Source organism: Crocodylus siamensis, chromosome 8 (genome assembly GCF_052110815.1).
Source record: "Crocodylus siamensis isolate JL-2025a chromosome 8, ASM5211081v1, whole genome shotgun sequence".
Lineage (NCBI taxonomy): Eukaryota > Metazoa > Chordata > Crocodylia > Crocodylidae > Crocodylus > Crocodylus siamensis.
In genome coordinates this window covers 23,576,521-23,587,269 of record NC_143402.1, presented here as the reverse complement: position 1 = coordinate 23,587,269, position 10,749 = coordinate 23,576,521, and positions in this window count along the sequence as shown.

Sequence of the window (10,749 nt, the reverse complement as noted above, 5' to 3'; positions counted from 1 at the left end):
CTTGGTAAATAAGAGTGGACTATAAATAATGTGGGCTGGAGCCCTGAGAAAGCAGATTAAAGAGATTGAAAGAGTAGGTTTAAGGCCAGAGGTGATGGTAATTAGGATGGATACTTTGGTTTTGGACAGCTGAAGTTACAGCTGAAGCCGGCACAGGGCTTGGAGGCTGTTTCCACAATTCTTCAAAAATTATACTATGTCATTAGGAAACTCTGTTTGCAAAGCTAACACAATGAGGAGGACTGAGGAGCAATCTGAGGACAGGAGACGTTGTCAGAGCAAAACAGACATAACTTTTTGGCCTTTGTTTTTTCCTTACACCCTTCCTGTTCCCAAAGGTGAACCTAGTCTGAGGTGAGGTAGAGGTCTGCTGCTTCATTTCAAACACAGGAGCCCTGTGCAGGTGAAGAGGGGTCTAGTATAGACTTTTTTCAGGCAGTGGGTAGGGGTATGGGTGGGAGATCGGTGCACAGGCATGAGGATATGCAGTACAAACTGCGTAATGGGTTTTTAGTGTGCTTTGATCTGCCAAGTGAACCACAGGGCCCACTTGGCAGAGCATTGGAGCTGGAATTATGTGTGTGTGTGCGCGTGCACGCACATATATACATATATATTTTGCAGAAAAAAACAGAGAGAGAGGAACAACAAAAGCCTTTGCCCCAGGAGAGAGAGGATGACACAATTCCCTGAAATTCTCCATGAGAGTTCACAGTTGCTCAGAAGCCGAGTCTCTACCTGGGGACATTGCTGTGGCAGGAGGAATCAGTGCTGCTGGCCTTCCAGTGACCTTTGGAGAAGCCATACAGGGCTCTGGGCCAGAGGGGATGCTGTAATATGGGTAATTACATTCCCTTGCACCAAGCCAAGAATCTTCAGCACACAAGGGGCAGCGGGGGAGGACTGGGGGGTGCTAGTAAGGGAAGGATGTCAGAACAAACAGGCCTCAACAAACTAACCTGATTTGTCCAACTCACTACACAATGGCAACTGCTGAACCATTTATGATCTAATTCTGACCCTTGCTGCAGCCCCTCCATGCCACTTTCACAGTGTGAAGGGGTCAGAAGGGGCCCCAGACAAAAGAATGCAGCAGTATGTAGAATTTTCCTGCCAACATTAGGCTGGTGAAACAGCCCTGTCCCACCTTCCTATATTGCTACCAACCTAGAGTCATTCTGAGGTTAGAAAGAGATGGTGCTGGATCACATTGAACTTTGGCTAATATGGGTCACAGAGCAGACCATAAGCAACAGAGAAAGGCTGCTTTAACTCAGAGCAGCCTCAGAAGTGGTTCAAGTTACTGGGGGGGGGGAGGGGAAGAACAGTAGATCCCAACAGGCCCAGCGAAGAAAAGCCACATGTTCCCTCTCCTTGGCAGAAAGGTGCAGAACAGAACCTTGTTAGTAGTCTCAGAATTGGAAAAGCTGTCTCACCCCAGCTCACCTCCACAAGAAATAATAAAGGGAAATAATCCAGTGGGATTTAAAAGGGGCTCAAGTATGGATTTGGATGATTAGTTTGTATAACCACCTAGAAGATGTAGTAGAGATGGACAGCGAGATTAGAATGGCTAAGCTCTGCATGGACATAAGTAGCAGTCTGTGAGGGGAGCTGGCAGTGGGGTGATGGAATAATTATTTCTGTCCTGGGATGAAGTGTTGTTCAACTGACTCCATGCATTATGGACTGTCTCACCTTCTTCTGAAACAGCAGGCACTGTGGGTTACTGAAATGGGGGACAGCAAACAAACTGGGCCATTCATCCCTGCTGACATAGTGGGAAGTGGAGCATCAGAGTGGCTGAGCCAATGATCCCTGCCATACGGCAGTGGCAGCACACTCCCAGAAGAATGGGGCTCACTTGTCCCTGGTGGTTTTGTAACAGCCTGTGACTGTTCTAAGTAGCACATTATTAATTAGTGGTTTTCTGCTGCAAATGGAAAACTTTTCAATGTGTAACAGTGGATTTGCTTCATGAGAGGCCCTAGATACAAAATAGCACCCCCTGCAGTCTTCCTTCATTTGGTCCTAACCGACTAGCAGGAGTTTTGCCAGACTATATCAGCAGAGTTCAGTAGGTGCCATCATGGGTCTATGCACCTCAAAGGAGAGAGGGAAGGGGGGATGGAGGGAGCCCTTGTTTCAAGGTGAAGATGTGAATGAAAGGAAGTTTCCAAACAGAAGTGCATGAGGAGTCACTTTCCTGGCAGGAAGCCGCTTGGGATGGCTGACTAGTCCTGCCTGGCTCCTCAATATTTCATTGTCCCCTTCTCTTCACAACAGGATGAGCTCTTGCAAAGAGGAAGAAGACTAGCCTGCCCAGAAAGATAGTGGGAGCTGGAACTCCCTGAGAATGTTGGCTGGTCAGGGCTAGGGACCAGGCACAGCTGGTGAACTCAGATGAGAGGGGAGGTGGATTGTCCCACAGGAGTGGTGGGAAGGGGTTTGCAGCAGCTGGCAGTTAGGGTTGGGGGGGGGGGGGTTGCAGCCTCTCTGCTACTGGCCAGAGTGCTGGGCTGGCTGCAAACCTCCCCCCACCCACCCCTGACTCCTGGTTGGCTGCAAACCCCCACTCCCGTGGGAAGCTCCACTGCCTCACTAGCCATGCCTGCTAGGGACAGACATGGAAAAAGCCTGAGCCTGAATTGATTCAATCTTTGCAGGTTAGTCTAACCTGTCTAGGCTGAACCAGTTTGTAATTGAACAGACATTCCCTCTGGACTGAAGAAATGCCAGCACATGCCTGCAATGGCTCAGGCTAGAAGCTGGGGGGACACTAGAGCAGTCCTCCCTTCCCTTCTACAGAGCTGAGCTGGGGGGGGGGGTGGCCAGGCCCCACAGGATGCTTTGATTAGGGTGGGGTTCCCCCACCCTTGAGCAGCCCAGCAGGGAGTTGATAATATGGTGTTTATCACTTCTAATTCGGTGTTTATCAGCCCATTAGGAAAACAACAGCCTCTCTCATTAGTTCAATCTCTTCTTAAACAACTTTTCCAAGGAAGGACCAGACAGACATTACCAGCTACCTACTGATTAACTCCAAAGAGCCCTAAACCAACACTGACCTGTCTCCCACAGCACAGATTATAGCCAGCACATGGTATGCTAGCTAATGCTGAGAGGTGTCTGTGTAAGGCAGAGGGGGTAATCCCTGCTTGAGCAAGGAGTGGTGGGGGAGGAACAGGAGGAAGCCAGGCAGACCCTGCTGTGCCTGCAGTCTCTCCTGGAGCTGCAGCCAGGGAGCAGAGGGGTAGGGGCTGAAGCAGAGAGCAGAGCCCCTCTTAACAAAGCATCTGGGATGCTGGAGGACTCTGATTTAACTTAAACCAGGAAGGGGTCTGGGACAGACATTGCATAAGCCAGTTTGAGCCAAATCAGTTAAGTCTGATACTACATTCAACCAGGTTTATCTCAAACTTGTTTCAGCCATTTTCAAACTGGTTTATGTGCACTGAATGTTTGTTCTGTTACAGGTTTAAACCAATTTCTGATCACTTAAACCAGTTTATGTATAATGTCTGTTCCTAGCCCAGGTATGAAAATGGGGCCAGTTCAGCACTTAGTATATCCATGGTCTGCATCCCCTTGAGTCACTTGTAAGGGACGGAAGTTTCTGCCTTAGCAACCTGCTGAAAGGCAACATCCTTTGACCTAAGACACTTCTCAAAACTCCAGAGCCAAGAGGGAGCTGACTGGCATGCCATTGTGTGCCCCTGGAAGTGATTAACAACTGCATGTAACCTGATTGACCAGTCACTGAGAAGGGAGCACCAGCCTTGGGGAGCTGGTACTATATGATTAGGAAGTTATTAGTGCTAAATTTCAGGTAGTACCTAGCAGCACCTCCTCTCTGGTTGTCACCCAGTGCTGTCTCAGGACAAGCACAGCCAACCTGAGTGGCATGGCCTGTGCCTGAAGAGCAGGAGGGCCAGTGGTATGGAAAAAACATGAGCGGAGGGAAGGTCAAATTTCTTTGGCCTCCAGGCAAGCATAATATCAAAGTCAGATAAGCTGCAGAGCTGCTGGTCATTATTGAAACCCACAGAACAGCAATGCAACAACAAAGCCCCCCTTCCTACTCCAGAAATAAAACCCTTTGTGGGATAAGCTTTGTTTTCAGGGAACATTTGAAGTGATTTCTATTATTTTGCAATATAAAGCAACATTTTCTGATGCCTCTAAATGCAGGGAATGGGCCAAAGTCTCCTCTCTCACCAAGACAGCTCTTTTGACTTCATTGGGATTGTACCAGACAGCAAAATGGGTGACTGCAGTTGGTGCGGAGTGGACACCCTGAGCATAAACAGAGTTGGTGCTTTCCATTGTGCCAAGTATTCCAGTTACAAGAAGGATAGTCTCAGGATCTATAGTCAGAACCCATCCAGGTTCATCCAGTATGGGACAGTTTAACACTGATAAAACACAAGTGCAAGCTAAACTTCCATGGGGTAAGTATAAATCCTGCAAGTTCTACCTACTAAGATGGTTTAAACTTTCCATTTATCTGATAAGATAATAAATCTGTGAATAGCTGGCAAGTCTGCATGCAACAAAGAACATCTGCACCTTACTACTATGAAACGCCAGTGCTGCTATTGGGAGAGACCACAATATAGCCATTAACTACAGTAACAGCGGTGTGGGATTCCAGTGTCAGATATTCAAGGTTGGAAGCCTAATGCTCAATATGTCTCAGAGTTGTGTGTAGCACACACTATGTGTTACACTGCACACATCTAAGCCAGAGTTGGTGATCACTGTATTTCCCCACAGACTGAAGAATGGCAACTGTGAGATTTAATGCCAAAGCTGTAGGCCCAGCCCTCGATCATTTCAAGTTGCAGGTATTTTCTGTGAGGGGTCTAATGACAGTGGGGCAGATTTTCAATACATAGCTTGTATTTGTGCTTGTGCAGTTCACAAGTCAACCACAAGCTAACCACTTGGACTGAGGCCTTTTGGTCATACTGGCATTGGCAGGTACAAGGCACAAGGGCTGCGCTCAGGAACAAGCCAAGACACAGCTTGCTTTCCAAGACCTTTGAAATCTCTTGCTTTAAATTAACTTTTGCTCCCAAGTCCCTGACATCCTGTTCAAGTAGCCCTGATTCCAGTAGCCTGGTGCTGCTATTCTACCGTGATACCGTGCTCCAGTAGCGCCATGGGGCCATAGTGCTAACAGCAGATTTCTAAGTCTCACTCCATCTGACTGTTTGCATTTAATGTTATTGTTCTGCCATTTTTGCCCCGTGTAACCCACGGTTGATGCGGTCAGAATAGGCATTTTTACACATGCTCCAGGGGTGCAGGGGGCAGGGGGAGAATGTAATTAGAGTGGCTCCAAGATCTGCTCTAATTAAAGTTCTTCAGTGTCTTGTGTATTAGCGCCTCTGTGCTTCAAAATGGCAGTGAGGGCACTTGAACTAAAATTTGTTCAATGAGCTTTAAATAAAGTGCCTCTGCTGCCATTTTGAAGCGTGAAGATACTGATACATGACACACGGAGGCTGTCTGGAGCACAGTAATTACCATGCCCCAGCAGACTGGATTAATTGAGTCTGCTCTGGAGCTGCCTCAGAGCACATCTACAGGCACCCAATGTAGCTGACTCCCCAAGGGCAGCAGATCAGGAATGGAGCCCAGTGTTGCACAAATGGAAAACTAAGCTGCCAACAGCTCTGCTTCCATTTCATTCAGTACTTCTGCTGCAGCATTAGAGATGCCTTTGAATGAAGATGCAAGGGTCAGCTGACCATAGCCAGCAGATGCATGGTTAGACCTCTCTGTGCTCCTGGATGCTTCTGTGACCCCTCCATGCCTATGTCCCAGAGCTCTCAATAACCTCTCTGCACTTGTGAGGCTCATCTTCAGCCTTAGCTGCCTGCGTATTCTTTGCTCCATCCAAACCTGACCCATCTATGACCCTCAGGACTCCAATGGCTGAAAAGAAGCATCTTTGTAGGGTTATCATCAGCTGAGAGGATTTTAGCTGTCAGGACATGTTGCCCATTGCTGGGGATTGTGATCTCTTTAACTACACACAGATGAGCTGCTTAGCCCATAGATTAGCCAAGGCTATTTCTGCCAAGGTCAAGAAGACATCTGAACTGTGATCTTTCTATGGGCTCATTGAGAGCAGAGTGCACTTGACTCCAAGACCTGTTCTATAGGGATGTAAGGGGCAGTTACCTTGGGGTGGGAAGGTCTGGGTGGTACTTACAAGCAGGTGTGAAGGAAGGAAGTGCATAACACTTAGCATGTGACAGGCTTACTTTAGGTTTTGGTCTAAGATTCAGGCCTGCAGCTGTTCCTTAGGCTCTGAGGTTGGACCATAAAAATCTGAAGTTTGTGCAGCATGTTTGACATGAATACCCCATAAAGCCACAGTGAAGAGATCAGATGGGAGTATTGTCCAGCCAGGGAAGGTAGCTCACAGTTCCGTTCGTTTCCTAGTGCCTGGATTCAGCAGAGAGGATCTTATTTTCCAGATAAAAACAAGATAAATGTGTCTTTTTCAACTCACAGGCTGGGTGGAGGGACAGAGGACCTGAAAGGAACCCCACTGGGCCAGTCTCAGGTGCAGGAGGATGTCTTCTCTGGTATCTGCAAGCCTGTGCATCAGTGCAGAGGGGACACATGCCTCAGATTGGCCATCCTGAATTCTCACTGCTGCTCCTGGAGATGTCTTTCCATCAGACCTCCAAGGGCTTGTCTAAGTTAAACAAGCCTAAAAAATACTTCTGTTTGGTCACTCATTTATGTGAAGGTGTGAAAGGCCCCCTCTCTTCAAACCTGCTCACCTGACATTTCTCTAGCTCAGTGTTTCTCAACCCATGGGTCGCAACACATAACTGGGCCGCAAAAATATATGAAAGGGGTGGAGGGACATAGGTGACGTGTCAGGGAGGCATGGGGAAGCACATGTCCCTCCAGATTTGTGAAACCGCAGTGGACATGGGGCTGCAGCCTGGCTGGACCAGCATGGGCAGGAGCCACCTCTGCAGTCCAGCAGGCAGAACCAGAGCAGGAGGACAGAGTGGGGTGGCGAGACTCATTGGTGCCACCACTACTCATACCTCTGCACTGGCTGTGCTGCCAGCAACACAAGAAGTAACCAGGGTGGGCGGCACACTGCCGTCATCTCCTCCCATTGCCAGCCACTCACTTTCTACCCCACTGCCACAGCCCAGCCACCACTGCCACTCCCCTCAGGCTGCAGGTCTACCCCGGAGGGGATGTGGGGTGGCAGGCAATGTGGGAAGCGTGAGGGGAGCAGCAGTGGGGGCAGTGGCAGGGCCATGGTGGTGGGACTGAACCACAGTCCAGCAGGTGAGCGGCTGGCAGCAGGAGGAGGTGAGAGCTGCATGGCCCCACCCCTCCCATTACTCCTTGCACTGCTAGTGGCACAGCTAGCACAGGGGTCCCAGTGGTGGTGGCAGCAATGAGTCTTGCCACCCGATTCTGCCTTCCTGCACTGGGTCCTGCCTGCTGGGCTGTGGAGATGGCTTCTGCCCATGCCAGTCTGGCTGGGCTGCAGACTCATACCCACTGAGGGAACACAAATATGAGGGGCCTCATGCCCAACACCCACCACCACCCCTTGCCCCACACACTGGGGGGCTGGGGCCTTGGGGCAGGAAGCAGTGGGTCAAGAGTGAGGGGTGTCAGTAGGGCTGTGGGTTGGGAGTGAGGGACACTGGCAGAGCCAGGGGGCTGTTTTCTACTTAAACTATTTACTGGGTTGGGACTGGCCATCAGTGTTTATGAATGGGTCCTGGTACAAAAAAGGTTGAGACCCATTGCTCTAGCTGTAACCCAGCATTTCTCTAATTAGTATTTGCTATTATTTTCATTGTCATTATTACTCATTTCTACTATGGTACCATCTGAAAGCCTCACACAGGCTAGGAGGCCAGTTGTGCCTGGTGCTACACAAACAATGTAAGAGAATGTATGCTCCAAGGGTCTCATCATAGGTGGCAAAAGCTCAGTCTAAGAACTGAGATTAAATGGTCTCCATGAGAATAAGCAACTTCAAGGCACCACTAGGAATGGAGAGACATGCAGGGGTGCTCAGTCCACAGAGAGCTTCCCCCTTTGTTTTTTAGCAAGCAACACAGGAAACACGCAACCTCTCCTGTCCCTGCCCCCAAATCCAAGCTCACTTCAGAGATGGAAACTAAGCCGAGACTGAAACTAGAATCTCAAATCTGAGCCCCCAGAATCTCATGTCTCCCTGCAGTCGGGTTCAGATGCAGCCAAAGTCCCACGAGAACAACCTTTCTGTGCCAGTGAATCTGACCTTGGACCCGGCTGTATCCTTTTGCCTTGGTCAGCACTGGACGCAGCTATGCATCCCTCCTGCTGGCCCCCTTCAGTGACAGAGCAGAAGTGGGTAAACCGGGATCTCTAACATCTGCACTTGAATGAGAGTGGGGACAGGCAACTGGGAGTGCATCAGGGTCTGCCCAGCTGGGTGCAGGGAGATGGCCCTGGCAGCCCTGCCAAAGAGACAGAGCCTGGTTTAGTTCTTGTTTCGACCCCAGGCATGAGTCTGGTGACACCTGCTGGTAGCCAGGAGCCATGGCATGTCTCAGGTCTTTCCCACCCTTGCTCTTGGGCAATCTGTAGGACTTGCTTGCAAGATGGGATTTCTCCTCTTCCTAGACAGCCTGGAGTCTTTCCATTTACCTAGGAGGTAGGAGCTCCAGTTTCCAGATCTGTCCCTGCCAAGAACTGCCTGAGGCTTGGGAGAAGAATCAGAAAAACCCTAGATCCCATCTAATCCACAGCCCTAAACCCTCCCATGTACATCTAGTTTGTTATTACTGGGGACTGACTCCTGCATGAACTCCTCCCAGCGGGGAATGGGCTAGTTCATGCCTCAGAGCTCCTGTTGCTGACTGGATTTACTCTCAGAGCTTTTCTTTGCCACCATAGATGCTAGGGATCTTTTTCACCTAAGACCAAAGACTGAGATTCTGGCGCCCACATGGCAACCAGGAAAGCTGCCTTCTTGCTGCCTACCAGCTCGGTCCCCACTTTGAAGGCTGAGCTCTCCTCAGTGCACTTTCCTTGTAGATGCCCATAATGCTCAAACTGTTAAGAAGCCCTAAGCAGCTTGTCCCTTGACTGGCAAATTTTGGCTATTTCTGCTGCTAGCTGCTTGTCTAACATTGAGCAGCTCGTACCAGCTTACCTGCATTGCATCACAAGAGGAATTACTGGTAGTATCAACTATTAGGTGTCTCTCCGTAATTAATGTGTAGAAAGGGACAGAGACCCAGGACACTGCACACCTGGGACCTGAAAACAAAGCAGACAACACAGGGGCTGCGGAGCCTCCCATCAGCCCAGCTCCTGGGGCCCCTCCATTAATGCAGGAGAGCTCCTGTGACACCAATCAAAATGCACAGGAAACAGAATTGATGCTGATGCCCTGGTAAGGGGCTTTTATTGCTTCTGAACCTGCATTTTCCAGTGAGTGACTATAGAATCCCAATTTGCCTTTCGGCAAAAAGGAGATTGCACAGTGACTAACTAGGCCAGCAAAACTGCCTGGCACAGCCTTTGACCCAGAAGAAGCCTTGCGGTAAGGAGGCAATAATGTTAGGGATATAGGGGCCCAGCCAGAGATCCTGCTTCTCCAGCTCTCATGGGTTGTTGCAAGGTTTCTCGGGGACCACTGCAGGCTAGGTCTGGTCTCTGGAGGTTGAACCTGTAGCCAACAGACCAAGATCTAGAAGCTGCATTGACTGGTTTACCAGCCACTGTCCAGATTGAGGGCTTCAGTCCCCAGCCTCCTTCATTCCTGCAGTTTCCATGGTCCTGTAAGAGAGCTCCCCACCTAATGTCTTCTTGCCTTCAACCCAAAATTACCCATGTAAAAGCTTAATACAAACTCTTACCCCTTGTTCACCCCTAAGAGCTTCTGCCTTTCTCAGTACAGAATAGCAAATAGCTGAGTGCTCTCCAAGCCACGGTGTCTGCAATTTCCTCAGTCCTGGTAAAACAAGGAAGGTGCAGATACAGTCATCCCACGCTGGAAGCACAGGGCAATTCTGCAGTGAAAGGGTTAGTAATGGCATATGATAGAAACCTCAGATGCAGAGCTCACCCCATGTCACTGGCTGGGGATGAAAGCAGGCAGTGACTTACTGAGGGCAGAGCAAGGCCACGGGCAGTAGCTAACATCCTGGTCCTGGGACAGAGTCACCACCCCCTGGCTGTAGCCTGGACCCCTCCTCTAGCAGGGCCTAGGCTGTCATCCATCATCCTCTCTTTGCCCTTTTCCTCCCACAGTCTCCCCAACAACAGATGGCAGCTGCTGCTCATCTGTAATTAATTGAACACTGCAGCTGGTACTCAACCTAACACAACCCTAATTAGCTGCAATCCCAGGAGCCTGTGACCACAGTACAATACCTCCCTACCACCACACACAATTACTGACTCCCTCTGACAGCATATTTATAGCAGTGGTGATTTAAGTTTCTGGTTTGCATAAATTCCTGCCATTTATTTCTGGTAGAATTCGCTACTCTGTCCTGTCTGACAAAAGATGAGCCCTATCCATCCTTCCCCTCAAACTCCTGGCTTTTGCTCACATCTCCATCCTTCCCCTTGAGGATAGGGATGTGGTGCCATCACAAGCACCATGGAAACCAATGCCAAAGCTGCTCTGGAGCTAGACACCCTGAGAAGTTGTTTCCCCCAGTTGGTTAGTCAGCCAACTGCAGAGCACGG